Source organism: Oncorhynchus keta, chromosome 23 (assembly GCF_023373465.1).
Source record: "Oncorhynchus keta strain PuntledgeMale-10-30-2019 chromosome 23, Oket_V2, whole genome shotgun sequence".
Classification (NCBI taxonomy): Eukaryota; Metazoa; Chordata; class Actinopteri; order Salmoniformes; family Salmonidae; genus Oncorhynchus; species Oncorhynchus keta.
This window is the reverse complement of record NC_068443.1, coordinates 32085605-32101272: the sequence shown is the minus strand read 5'-3', so window position 1 is coordinate 32101272 and position 15668 is coordinate 32085605. Positions and strand designations below refer to the sequence as shown.

The following is a 15668-nucleotide window of genomic DNA, read 5'->3' as shown; positions in this document are numbered from 1 at the left end:
CAGTAAATATCTGCGTGCGCCATTCCTGAAGACTGCACACAAACAAAGAGATTTCTAAAATTGGTGCACGCCATACATACACGTTTCCCCGTTGTAAATCAGACCCGTCCTGAAACTGTGCGAGTGTCAACGAGCATTAAACTATTTTATGGCAACAGTAACGCCCTTATTTGCTGTATAATTTGGAAGTTTTCGAATTAGGCAGAGGAAATAGCAATAACGAACTTGATCAAATGTCTTTGGAGGTGATGGCAGAAAGTTAAACACTTGCTATGAGCCTAGACAAAAAGTTTATGAAAGAACAACAATTGCAAATAGCTGTGGACCTGTAAACAGACCGTTTGAATTTAATGGGGCCTAATGCTTAGCATCAACTTTTTCTCCAACCTATATGCTGCACTGCCTCCGAATTCTGAAACAATGTCTACTCACAGTGGTAGCCATGCACACTTCAATACTAAATATCAACTGTCTGTTCACCTGTATGCTATATTAACCAAACTTAAAATACACTATTTTAAGTATCTAATAGGGCTAAATGATAGATGCGCATGGTGATTTGTTGTAGACTATGACTACTTAGGGAATATGAACCCATCGTGGTTAGAAAAGGCGAAGAAGTTATTCTGCAGTGGTTATGAAAATGTGTGTAAAAATGCAATAGTCTCCTCGATAAATTTGAAATTACAATATTCAGACTTACGCTATAGAAGTAACCTACAACGGTCTGTTCCACGTCAATAAACTGCACCCCGGATCGGATGGCATACGGCAAAATACATGAACTGGCTTATCTATTTAGTACTGTAAAGTGGATCCAATTATACAAGCGATGGGAAGAACGGTATCCTTGTTGTAGGCATATGCTACCTGGTGACTATGAAACCATCACAGAAAAAAGTGAGGAATTGATTACGCATTGATCATGGAAATTAAATAAATAGCCTAGGAAATAGAGGCCTATTCCTAATTATTTTAAAATGCAATTAAATAGATTCTCTATTCTCACTAATGGCAAATGATTGTATCTTGTTATGAACCTGTTCATAGTTATGAATAAGCATGTCCATCATATCTACTTGCAATACAATTAGAGATGCACCAATATGACATTTTGGCCGATACCCAATATTTTCCTTGCCAAAAAACCCGATACCGATATGTAAAAATCTTGCGGCCTCTTAAGCATTCTAGTACAGTTAAATAGTTAACACACGCAGCGGTCTAAGGCGCTGCATCTCAGCCTACAATCCCAGGTTCGAATCCAGGCTGTATCACATCCGGCCGTGATTGGGAGTCCCATAGTGCAGCGCACAATTTGCCCAGCGTCGTCCGGGCCGTCATTGTAAATAAGAATTTTAACCGACTTGCCTAGTTAAATAAAGTTCACACACACACAAAAAAACATTTTTTGTTGGCATTTACGCATGTCCCCATTACCAGTAAAACATCATCAAAACCTATTTCACTTACTTGCTGTGCTGTTTCGTTGTTGAGTCATTTCATTCTCAACAAGGATTTCTATGGAACGCCCTTTGGGTCGTTGCGTGTCAAATAACACAACTTGACGTGTCAAATAATACAACATCTGTTTCAGTAGCTATAGTTAGCTAGCTAACTATATAGCTAGGTGTCATCTAAAATTATCCTAATTTATAAGACAGTTCTTATTCGATTATGGTGATCGGACCCATCTATGTGAAGCTAGCCACAATAGGGATTAGTCACAATAGTGGACTTTGCAGGTTAGCCTTCAAAATAAAAGTATTGCATAATTCGACTATTTGTATTCATTTGCATCACTGTCAATTACATACTTTTACTTAGAAGGCAAACCGCAAATTCCACTATTGTGCCTAATCTTTATTGTGGCTAGCTTTGCAACACATAACTCGGTCCGGTCGGGCCTCACTAGCCAGATTAAGCTAACTTATTATGTTAGCTTTGGGCAACATGGTTAAGTAGCTGGCTAGCTATTTATTTTCATGAACTGAAGTTCAATTTCAATAAGCAAACAACAAGTGGCAACCTAGCTAATACTTACTCACAAGGATTCCTAAATCATTGCTAAGAATAATGAAAATGACTGCAGTTTCTACTGGCCATTGTTTTTCAGGTTGGTTGTATTGGTGCTAGCTAGGTACCAAGCTAAAGCTAGCTACCCCAGAAGTTTCAGCCGAACAAAGTATGCTTTATTACCAACGCGGTATTGTAAAAACATAGTTTGTGGCCGGTGTTTGCTTGTTTGCAGACTCTTTGTACAGCTTTGACAGTGCTACTGTATATTTTTTGACACGCAAAGACCCAAACGACGTTCCATAGTATGCATGTCGTGACGCTAATAGCAGTGACGCTATTACTGTGTTAATTCGGTAGGGCAACATCTGAAAAATAGCGCACTTGGTAGTGTGTACCGGTGCTCGAGCAGTCAGCAAAAGTCAAGATCACCCACGACAGAGAACGGTTGATTGTTAAGGCCAATGAATTCCATCATCTTGCCTAATGGATTTAGCCTTTGAGTTGTCTCGCTGAAATTGTCTTACTCTTTCAAATGACTGCTCGACTTCTTGACTGCTCGATCCACACAGCAGACATTGTGTGGGCTAGGTTAGAAATGCTGTGTTGCACATCTAGAGAAACATTGTACGTGGCGTTATTACGTAATGTACCTACGTTAAAAAGGAATGCACGGTAGCTTTGACATCGGTTTTTAATGTCTGCGTTAAACTAGACATCGGCATCTTTAGCTAATATCGTCCGATTCCGATATATCGTGCATCCCTAAATGCAATACTTCAACCACTAGAAACTGTGCGTACGCATGGTCTCAAGTTTGTAGAAAGGTGAGCACATTTTCACATCAAGTTCAGTTTTTATAAAATGCCAACTTTGCATGAAAAACATGCGTGTACACACGGTTTATAAACGAGACCCCAGGATCCCAAATGGCACCCCATTCCCTATATAGCGCCCTACTTTTGACCAGGCCCCATAGGACTATAGTCAAAAGTATTGCACTATATAGCGAATAGGGTGGCATTTGGAACACATTGCTTGACAAGACCACTGCTTCCTAACACAGAGCAGAGAATGGAGAGGTGTGAGTCCTCTACTCCCATATATGGTCCGGCAGCTACATGCCTCCCCAAAGTCCTCCTCCTTCTCGCTCTCTCTCCCAGTGACACATTTCCTCTGACGGCCTGGAATCTGCCCAGTTCTTCTCACTTATGAAGTCAGCACCTCTCAAGTTCTCTCCCTCTCTCAGCCCGGTAAAAGACACAAAGAATGACGGAGAGAGTCCGCCTTGCCAACAATACTTGGTTAAAGAGAGTCAGAGAGCAGAAATAGCCTTATTGGGTATCTTATACTGTAGCATTACCCACTTCACAAATATCACTGAGATATCTCAAAAGTACACCCAGTACTGTATTTATTTTCTTGACAAAATGATCAGCTTGGGCAGTATTTGAGGGAGTTTTGTCTCTGGAACAGACTCCACATGTAGTTGTACACAAGCACGCACAAACTACCTCAGGCATTTGCGTACGTGAACACAGCCTAGCCTACAGTGCCTTCAGAAAATATTCAGACCCCTAGACTTTTTCCACATGATTAAATTACAGCATTATTCTAAAATTGATTAAACCATTTCCCCCCCTCAATCTACACAAAATACCCCATAATGACAAAGCAATAACTATTTTTAGAAAATGTTGCTCATTTACATTTAAAAATATATATAAAAAAACAGAACTATCATATTTACATACACTACTGTTCAAAAGTTTGGGGTCACTTAGAAATGTCCTCGTTTTGAAAGAAAGGCTATTTTCTTGTCCATTAAAATAACATCAAATTGATCAGAAATACAGTGTAGACATTGTTAATGATGTAAATTACTATTGTAGCTGGAAAAGGACGATTTTTTAATGAAATCTCTACATAGGCGTACAGAGGCCCATTATCAGCAACTATCACTCCTGTGTTCCAACGGCACGTTGTGTTGGCTAATCCAAGTTTATAATTTTAAAAGGATAATTGATCATTAGAAAACCCTTTTGCAATTATGTTAGCACAGCTGAAAACTGTTTTTCTGCTTAAAGAAGCAGCACAACTGGACTTCTTTAGACTAGATGAGTATCTGTAGCATCAGCATTTGACTCAAAATGATCAGAAACAGGGTATTTTCTTCTGAAACTCGCCAGCGTATTCTTGTTCTGAGAAATGAAGGCTATTCCATGCGAGAAATCTCCAAGAATCTGAAGATCTCGTACAACGCTGTGCACTGCTCCCTTCAAAGGACAGTGCAAACGGTCTCTAACCAGAATAGAAAGACGAGTGGGAGGCCCCGGTGCACAACTTAGCAAGAGGACAAGTACATTAGTGTCTCTAGTTTGAGAAACAGACGCCTCATGTCCTAAACTGCCAGATTCATGAAATAGTACCCGCTAAAAGCACCAGTCTCAACGTCAACAGTGAAGAGGCGATTCCGGGACACTGGCCTTCTAGGAAGAGTTGCAAAAGAAAAGCCATATCTCAGGCAGGCCAATAAAAAGAAAATATTAATTGTCGTTCTTTTAACGCAACGTAACGTAATCAACACTGCTAGCTAGCCAGCTAGCCCCCGAATAGTAGCACTGTAGAAACTATTACACTCAACGGAACGACTTGATTAGTGTAGTGTCAACAACGCAGCCACTGCCAGCTAGCCTACTTCAGCAGTACTGTATCATTTTAATCATTTTAGTCAATAAGATTCTTGCTACGTAAGCTTAACTTTCTGCACATTCGAGACGTGTAGTGCACTTGTAGTTCCAATCTCCTTGCATTAGCGTAGCCTCTTCTGTAGCCTGTCAACTATGTGTCTGTCTATCCCTGTTCTCTCCTCTCTGCACAGACCATACAAACGCTCCACACCGCGTGGCCGCGGCCACCCTAATCTGGTGGTCCCAGCGCGCACGACCCACGTGGAGTTCCAGGTCTCCGGTAGCCTCTGGAACTGCCGATCTGCGGCCAACAAGGCAGAGTTCATCTCAGCCTATGCCTCCCTCCAGTCCCTCGACTTCTTGGCACTGACGGAAACATGGATCACCACAGATAACACTGCTACTCCTACTGCTCTCTCTTCGTCCGCCCACGTGTTCTCGCACACCCCGAGAGCTTCTGGTCAGCGGGGTGGTGGCACCGGGATCCTCATCTCTCCCAAGTGGTCATTCTCTCTTTCTCCCTTACCCATCTGTCTATCGCCTCCTTTGAATTCCATGCTGTCACAGTTACCAGCCCTTTCAAGCTTAACATCCTTATCATTTATCACCCTCCAGGTTCCCTCGGAGAGTTCATCAATGAGCTTGATGCCTTGATAAGCTCCTTTCCGGAGGACGGCTCACCTCTCACAGTTCTGGGCGACTTTAACCTCCCCACGTCTACCTTTGACTCATTCCTCTCTGCCTCCTTCTTTCCACTCCTCTCCTCTTTTGACCTCACCCTCTCACCTTCCCCCCCTACTCACAAGGCAGGCAATACGCTCAACCTCATCTTTACTAGATGCTGTTCTTCCACTAACCCCATTGCAACTCCCCTCCAAGTCTCCGACCACTACCTTGTATCCTTTTCCCTCTCGCTCTCATCCAACACTTCCCACACTGCCCCTACTCGGATGGTATCGCGCCGTCCCAACCTTCGCTCTCTCTCCCCGCTACTCTCTCCTCTTCCATCCTATCATCTCTTCCCTCTGCTCAAACCTTCTCCAACCTATCTCCTGATTCTGCCTCCTCAACCCTCCTCTACTCCCTTTCTGCATCCTTTGACTCTCTATGTCCCCTATCCTCCAGGCCGGCTCGGTCCTCCCCTCCCGCTCCGTGGCTCGACGACTCATTGCGAGCTCACAGAACAGGGCTCCGGGCAGCCGAGCGGAAATGGAGGAAAACTCGCCTCCCTGCGGACCTGGCATCCTTTCACTCCCTCCTCTCTACATTTTCCTCCTCTGTCTCTGCTGCTAAAGCCACTTTCTACCACTCTAAATTCCAAGCATCTGCCTCTAACCCTAGGAAGCTATTTGCCACCTTCTCCTCCCTCCTGAATCCTCCTCCCCCTCCCCCCTCTCTGCAGATGACTTCGTCAACCATTTTGAAAAGAAGGTCGACGACATCCGATCCTCGTTTGCTAAGTCAAACGACACCGCTGGTTCTGCTCACACTGCTCTACCCTGTGCTCTGACCTCTTTCTCCCCTCTCTCTCCAGATGAAATCTCGCGTCTTGTGACGGCCGGCCGCCCAACAACCTGCCCGCTTGACCCTATCCCCTCCTCTCTTCTCCAGACCATTTCCGGAGACCTTCTCCCTTACCTCACCTCGCTTATCAACTCATCCCTGACCGCTGGCTACGTCCCTTCCGTCTTCAAGAGAGCGAGAGTTGCACCCCTTCTGAAAAAACCTACACTCGATCCCTCCGATGTCAACTACAGACCAGTATCCCTTCTTTCTTTTCTCTCCAAAACTCTTGAACGTGCCGTCCTTGGTCAGCTCTCCCGCTATCTCTCTCAGAATGACCTTCTTGATCCAAATCAGTCAGGTTTCAAGACTAGTCATTCAACTGAGACTGCTCTTCTCTGTATCACGGAGGCGCTCCGCACTGCTAAAGCTAACTCTCTCTCCTCTGCTCTCATCCTTCTAGACCTATCGGCTGCCTTCGATACTGTGAACCATCAGATCCTCCTCTCCACCCTCTCCGAGTTGGGCATCTCCGGCGCGGCCCACGCTTGGATTGCGTCCTACCTGACAGGTCGCTCCTACCAGGTGGCGTGGCGAGAATCTGTCTCCTCACCACACGCTCTCACCACTGGTGTCCCCCAGGGCTCTGTTCTAGGCCCTCTCCTATTCTCGCTATACACCAAGTCACTTGGCTCTGTCATAACCTCACATAGTCTCTCCTATCATTGCTATGCAGACGACACACAATTAATCTTCTCCTTTCCCCCTTCTGATGACCAGGTGGCGAATCGCATCTCTGCATGTCTGGCAGACATATCAGTGTGGATGACGGATCACCACCTCAAGCTGAACCTCGGCAAGACGGAGCTGCTCTTCCTCCCGGGGAAGGACTGCCCGTTCCATGATCTCGCCATCACGGTTGACAACTCCATTGTGTCCTCCTCCCAGAGCGCTAAGAACCTTGGCGTGATCCTGGACAACACCCTGTCGTTCTCAACTAACATCAAGGCGGTGGCCCGTTCCTGTAGGTTCATGCTCTACAACATCCACAGAGTACGACCCTGCCTCACACAGGAAGCGGCGCAGGTCCTAATCCAGGCACTTGTCATCTCCCGTCTGGATTACTGCAACTCGCTGTTGGCTGGGCTCCCTGCCTGTGCCATTAAACCCCTACAACTCATCCAGAACGCCGCAGCCCGTCTGGTGTTCAACCTTCCCAAGTTCTCTCACGTCACCCCGCTCCTCCGCTCTCTCCACTGGCTTCCAGTTGAAGCTCGCATCCGCTACAAGACCATGGTGCTTGCCTACGGAGCTGTGAGGGGAACGGCACCTCAGTACCTCCAGGCTCTGATCAGGCCCTACACCCAAACAAGGGCACTGCGTTCATCCACCTCTGGCCTGCTCGCCTCCCTACCACTGAGGAAGTACAGTTCCCGCTCAGCCCAGTCAAAACTGTTCGCTGCTCTGGCCCCCAATGGTGGAACAAACTCCCCACGACGCCAGGACAGCGGAGTCAATCACCACCTTCCGGAGACACCTGAAACCCCACCTCTTTAAGGAATACCTAGGATAGGATAAGTAATCCTTCTCACCCCCCCCCCCTAAAAGATTTAGATGCACTATTGTAAAGTGGCTGTTCCACTGGATGTCATAAGGTGAATGCACCAATTTGTAAGTCGCTCTGGATAAGAGCGTCTGCTAAATGACTTAAATGTAAATGTAAGATGGGCAAAGGAACACAGAAACTGGACAGAGGAACTCTGCCTAGAAGGCCAGAATCCAGTAGTCGCTTCTTCACTGTTGACATCGGGACTGGTGTTTTTAGCGGGTACTATTTAATGAAGTTGCCAGTTGAGGACTTGTGAGGCATCCCCACAGCATGATGATGCCACCACCACCCTTCACCGTAGGGACGGTGCCAGGTTTCCTCCAGACGTGACACTTGGCATTCAGGCCATGGAGTTCAATCTTGATTTCATCAGACCAAATAATCTTGTTTCTCATGGTCTGAGAGGCTTAAGGTTCCTTCTGGCAAACTCCAAGCGGGCCGTTATGTGCCTTTTACTGAGGAGTGGCTTCCGCCCACGTCCTGTGGGGGTACTGGCCAGGCCATCTCCGCCAAAGAGCTTCAGTGATAAACATATTTGTGAGTGAGAGGGTAAGAGAAAAAGCTGCCTGGAAATCTAACTGTCACAACTGATTTTAGCAGTCACATCCAAGATGTGAAAGGGTATAAAAAGGTACAAGAGGAGCCCATCTAGACGAAGCCTACATCTAAAGAGAGACACCAGGGTCATATTCACCAGTAGACACTAAACGGAAGAAAATGGACTGAAACATGGAAGGACTTCCTGAACTTGTCCATTAAGAAACACACATTTTCATTTGTTGTGCATTAGTAACGAATACGATCCAGTTGAACATGATACAACACAAATAGCAGCAATCTAACCATCCAGACTCCCCCCAACATTCCTGGACAGGATCTTTGTTTCCAGCTCAGGGTATCATCCTTTACAAAGCACCAAATTGCAGGGGGTTGACTGATCTAGGAGAAATTCCAAATGGCACCCCATTCCCTATATAGGGCACTACTTTTGCCCAGGACCAATGGTTCAAAACTATTACTTTTTCTCTCAGCTCCTTGGAGAAATTTGTAGAATTGCAGGAAATGGGCTTATTTTATTTTATTTTTTTTTACAAATAATCTACCTACACCACCAAGATGGGGCCACTAAAATCCAGCCGTGCACATGGGCTGACCGCGCCCTTCGCAATGCCCCCTGCCACACTGAGCACCTAAGCCCCCTTTTTATCCAGAAAGAACATTGGTAGCCTAGGCTAAAGGCATCAGCATTCATCAGTTTGGCTGGCACATAGCCAAACTCTGCTAGGGTGAACCGAACGAGCGTGCTTGCATACTCCCTTAAAAAGATCTTCACCTGAAAAAACAAGAAGCGGCAATAGTACTGTTTTTCCATTGTGAGACGCCGTAGCCACTATAAACTTCCTCAAAATAGTCAGAATTAATACAAGAAATCTGTCATTAATTGACGTTTTTGCAGAAGATATCTTAGTCATGCAATTTTACATCTAACTAAGAAAAAATGTGCTTGAAAATGAGTCGTCTCTGGTTGAATGACAAAGATTGTTGAAGAATCCCTACTGTTGACCAATTACCGACAAAGGAGCGTAGACTTTGGCTACCGACTTCAGCTTGCCTCCATGTGTGCCTGGACAGCCGGGATAAAAACCCACCAATGTGCAAAAGGAACACAAGTCACAAAATGTCATAATATATGCACAAACTCTTCTGAACTCTTTCGGATTGGAAGCATGTGGACGCCATATGGAAGAACTGGTACTGTGAAACCTGACAAACACAGCTAAGAGAGACAATTCTGCCAATTGAGCAACATTTTCCGGCATTTTGTGTGTGTCTAAACTAGACGTTGACCGATTAATCGGAATGGCCAATTAATTAGGGCCAATTTCAAGTTTTCATAAAATTCGGAAATCGATATTTTTGGGCGCCAATTTTTTCATTTTGAATACCTTTATTTAACTAGACAAGTCAGTTAGGAACACATTCTTATTTTCAATGATGGCCTAGGAACGGTGGGTTAACTGCCTTGTTCAGGGGCAGAACGCCAGATTTTCAACTTGTCAGCTCGGGGGATCCAATCTTGCAATCTTACAGTTAACCAGTCCAACGCAATAACGACCTGCCATTATTGCACGGTCGTTGCACTCCACAAGGAGACTGCTTGTTACGCGAATGCAGTAAACCAAGGTAAGTTGCTAGCTAGCATTAAACTTATCTTATAAAAAAACAATCAATCATAATCACTAGTTAACTACACATGGTTGATGATATTGCTAGATATTATCTAGCGTGTCCTGCGTTGCATATAATCTGACTGAGCATACAAGTATCTGACTGAGTGGTGGTAGGCAGAAGCAGGTGCGTAAACATTCTTTCAAACAGCACATTCGTGAGTTTGACAGCAGCTCTTCGTTGTGCATCAAGCATTGTGCTGTTTATGACTTCAAGCTTATCAACTCCCGAGATGAGGCTCGTGTAACCGAAGTGAAATGGCTAGCTAGTTAGCGCAAGCTAATTCTCATTGTGTTGCTGGTTCGAGCGAGGAGAGGGATGGAAGCTATACTGTTACACTGGCAATACTAAAGTGCCTATAAGAACATCCAATAGTCAAAGATTAAAATACAAATGAAATAAAAATGGTATAGAGGGAAGTAGTCCTATAATTCCTACAACCTAAAACTTCTTACCTGGGAATATTGAAGATTCATGTTAAAAGGAACCACCAGCTTTCATATGTTCTCATGTTCTGAGCGAGGAACTGAAACGTTAGCACATATTGCACTTTTACTTTCTTCTCCAACACTTTGTTTTTGCATTATTTAAACCAAATTGAACACGTTTCATTATTTACTTGAGGCTAAATTGATTTTAATGATGTATTATATTAAGTTAAAATAAGTGTTCATTCAGTATTGTTGTAAATGTCATTATTACAACAACAAAAAATATATCTAAATATAATTAATTAACCGGCATCGGCGTTGAAAAATCATAATCGTCGACCTCTAGTCTAAACCACCTGGGTGTCAGTTAAAAATTTGAGAGGGAATTTAATCTAGGCCCAAGAGTCACCAGATGTCTTTGGCTACATCAAAATACACACTGTCGAACAGTATCCAATCTGATTTGTAAAACTGCATCCAGAGGTAACTTTCTACGGGTGTACAGCTGGTCTGCTGTGGTGGTAAGCCTTTCCCAGGGTGCATCCCAAATGTCACCCTATTCCATATATAGTGCACAACCTTTGAACAGGGCCTATAGGGCTCCGGTTTGAAAGTAGTGCACGCAGCCCCAGTCACCGGTCGGGAAAATCCATTCTCTTAGCATGGGAAACCATGACTCATCTTGGCAGAGGACTAGATCATGGGAAAGGGAATATCCATTTTCTAAAAGCAGTATATCAGTCATGGGATACAATCAGTGATTTGTGTAGGGAAGAAATAACCCAGGTCTACTTTAAGAGATGACAACAGGGGGAAATATGATGAGAAGCGTCAATTCCATGCCCTTTACAGCTACAATTTGCTATAATCTTTGCTCAAACTACTACTATAATGAAAAACCCTGTACAAACCTCAAGGAATTTCAGGGATTTTAAAGTGACGTTTCTGAATCTGTTGCGTTGCAACTATGAACAGACGCCGTCTGTCATGGCATATTTAAGAGCATAATATTTATATTGGTGTGAATAAACTCTGGCAAATCATGGCTTTGTATGGTCAGGTTCAACAGAGAGAGAGAGAGAGAGAGAGAGAGAGAGAGAGCAGTCTAACTGTTGCAGTCGGCAGACCTATCCTTCAGCCCCCACCCCACACATTTCGTTTTTTTGTCCTGGTATTACACAACTGATTCAAATAACCAACTATTCAAGCTTTGATTATTTGAATCAGCTGTGTAGTACTAGGGCAAATACCAAAACGTGCACAAAGGGGAGGGGCCCAGGACTTAGTTTGGTAAACTCTGCTTTAGGCTACAGACTGTCAGTGAAAAATACAAGGTCTACTGAAGACCTAAGGTCATTTAGCAGACACTCTTATCCAGAGCGACTTAGACTCAACTGAGGTAGGGAAGTCAACCACATCTCAGTCACTGCAATGCAAACCGAACTCAAGAAATAACTACATTATATTACCACAGTCTACCACTGACCAAAGAAATTGTTTTCTATAGGTCTTAAAGGGTACCTAGGGAGAACACTAGAGGTAACCCAATCCCCTGCCGGTCATTGGATGCAGACAGGTCATATTGAAGACAGGGTGGTTTAATCTACAGCCTGTCTGAAAGAAGCATGCCTCAGGGGCAGAAATATTATCTCGCTCTGTGATGTAAATTCATCAAAACGTTCCATTGCAGACACATCTAGTTGCCCTGTGAGGAGAATCTGTCCCTTATGCATGTAAGCCTAAAGGGCTCCACCCACTCACTAGCCTTGGGAGTGACATTCTTGACATTCCCATGCAAATCAGACAGTAGAAAATGAGTGAGAATATCTCCGTAAAACTCTTTCCTACTGCTTACTTGACTTGGTCACTGTCAGAGTCTGCTGAGTTGTGTGTAAGAATGGCCTGGTTTTGAATCTAAAAACAGTCTGTAGGTTTCCAGCATAATGGACGCATCATGGAAGCCTCAGGCACACACACAGGTCGCCACGTGTGTACTTGACTCAATGCAGAATGTGTCAACAGCTCTGCTAGTCTGCTGTACAAAAGTCGACAAACTGCCTGCACTCCAAAATTGTATAGTGACATGTAATTGTTTAGAAAAAGTTACTTGCATTATGGATGCTAAAATAGAGAAAATGCATAGGTTAAGATGTCAATACCTCACCAATATATGCAAGATTTTGAGCAAACATCATACCTAGGCCTAATGTTTGCTCAAGGGGCAGCTAAAAAAGGGAGCATATTGCAGTCATTTGTAATGATTAACACAATCCTGTTTTGAGAGGGGGAGACAGTACAAGACCTAACACCTATCCACTGAGTCAGTTGGTTGTGTTTATGGAAGGTTTCATCTTGTTGCTAAGTGGTCGCTAAACTAGCTATGAACTGTTTGAGCTGCATCCGGTGATATAGAAAGAGACAGACCACACCAGTATGTATGGTGCACGCATCTCACGGCCTCACTCACCTCGCTGGTTAACCACATGAAACCACGATTGTCGACAGACCACTTTTGGCTGCACACAAATAGGGATGTGTACAAAATAAGCACATTTCTATGGTACTCCTTATGTCAATTAACGAGTAAAATAAATTTGCATTTGAATCAAAATATTATCAACACATTCAATGAGTGAATGGTGGGATATGAATGATAACCCTACAAAATATGTTTGCATTGTTTGTTCTAGGTTAGCGGTCTGGTTGTCCCTCAATAAGGTGAACGGACACTCAACCCCCACTCTCCTTGTCAACTCCCACCTGCTCGCGTAAGTCACAGTGCACTCTCACCCACCGCCCCTTCTCTCTTTCTCTCCCTCTGTGCATTAGCTCTCATAGCAGAAAATTAATACATTTCTTTGAAGCTGCAGTATGTACCTTTTTGGGTGACCTGACCAAATGCACATAGAAATCTGAGTTATAGATCTGTCAATGTCATCAAAAGCAAGTATAAGAAGCGGCAGATGTGTTCTATGTGCGCTATTTCTATGCGTTCCGTTCTTCAGTTCCGATTTTAATACACCAGCTTCAAACAGCTGAAAATACAACATTTTTTGGTCCTTGAAAATATATTTCAGATGGTATAATGATTCTCTACACTTTGCATTGCTTGTTTTGTCACAAACGAATTTAAGCAAACTATTAGAATTTTAGCAACCAGGAAAAGGCTGAGTTATTTCTGCATATTGCACCTTTAATTCAACTGCGGTGTATGCTGCTCTCCCTTAACAGCACTGTGTGGATGGATCAGAAAGAGCATTGGGTCATACAAGGGAATACTGAGGAAACAACCTAAACTGAGAAATTCCTGCTTAATCCAATTCATTTTTTGACATTGTGTTTTCACGGGGGGCGTCTACAAGCCAGTAGGCTACTCAATGGTGTGAACAATAGCTGCCTTCTTGACATGATCTTAGCCATACTGTATCTAGCGTCTCAGAGTAGGAGTGCTGACCAGGGACCAGCCCCCCATCCATGAAAGCTATTACTTGTGATCTAAAATACTAAACTGATCCTAGATCATCACTCTTACTCTGAGACACTCGATAGCGTACATACAGCCTGTTACAATTATAATATTTTTTATTTTATTTAACCTTTGTTTAACTAGTCAGTTAAGAACAAATTCTTATTTACAATGACAGCCTAGGAACAGTGGGTTACTGCCTTGTTCAGGGGCAGAACGACAGATTTATACCTTGTCCCCTCGGGGATTCGATTTAGCAATCTTTCGGTTAGTGGCCCAACGCTCTAACCGCTAGGCTACCTGCCGCATAAATATATTACCCACAACAAACATGTGTAACTCCTCTCAGAAAAGGAGGTGGGGGTAGGTCTTGATCATGATCTCAGATCGTACCCAGAGAACACATTCCAACTTAGTCATGTTCCAGATCCAGAACACATAAGAGTTAAAACACATAAAATGACTAATGCAAACTTCCACAATGAGGGGTCTAGGGCTAGGCCTATTCATTTTAGTCGTCACTGCCAGGCCTGAGGGGTCTACTCATTTGAGCCTGCAATGTGACTCATATCTGACTAGCAAGCCTGAACAACATGCCATTGAATCAGTACTGGCCAGTCATCTGTTGAATCAGTCGGACAACTCCGGGGGTCGTATGTATCAAGCATCTCACAATAGGCGTGCTGACTTAGGATCAGTCTAGAATTTTTTAATCACAATGAATAACAATGGACAGGGGGAGCTGATCCTAGCACTCCTACTCTAAGACGTTTGACCCCCATGACAGATCAGTCATATAGCCTACTACATACAGTATGATATTATTCGGACACTCCTAGTCTAGCGTCCCAAATGGTACCCTACACCCTTATAGTGCGCTACTTTTGACCAGAGACCATTTTGCACTACTTTTTAAGTAGTGTACTATTGAGGGAATAGGGTGCCAGTTGGGACACAAACCTAGGCTAGCCCGGTGCTATTGTTGCTGTTGAAGGGATTGTTTGGGAAATCCTTTCCCAGAATCAGATTAACACTTGGATACCATTTTTATGACTGAGTTCAGTTTGAATTAAGTTGCCAACTAGCATTAGCACAATGACTGGAAGTCTATGGGAACAGCTAGAATGCCAGCTGTTCCTGTAGACTTCCAGTCAATGCGCTAATGCTAGTTAGCATTGGTTTACAAAACTATGTCCAGTATGAACAAAGTTAGTCATAAAAATGGTAGCGTAGCACCCTGTATTATGGGTATACTCAACAGCATTTAAGAAATATATTACCTTCAACAGTGTTATCTTGTGATCAAGTCATCAATGTTTTGTGATTGGTGTCGTAAAAAAGTTAGCTAACGAGTTAGCAAATAGCATGTTTGACATGCTCCAAAGTGTATACTAGATAGTTGACTAGCCTTCCGGTAAAAAAAAAAATGTTGGCCTGTCAACTTTTCATTGCGTAGCCCGGTGCACCCTCCTGTAGCCCCTTAAAAATGGTTATTCGCCAACATCTTATTCAGTGTTGTAACCAAATAAGTGTCTCATTATTTGTTTTACAGATTAATATTATGTTTTGAATAAGTAGATAACAGTTTAATACTAACATGTATGAATAATTTAGGTAAAACGTTGGATATTAAATTATGTGTGGACTGTCGCACAGCTTAATTTTACAATATACAGCATGTCCCACAAAAGTGTGTGTGTGTGTGTGTGTGTATATATATGACT

The 15668-nt window shown here is 43.6% G+C and overlaps 1 protein-coding gene across 2 annotated transcripts in view; it reads right to left on the bottom strand.

The window, feature by feature from the left end:
- Window positions 1-15668, bottom strand: part of LOC118402174 (integrin beta-1-like) — a 34706-nt gene that overhangs the window by 16416 nt on the left and 2622 nt on the right. The gene's annotated exons all lie outside the window — the stretch shown is intronic.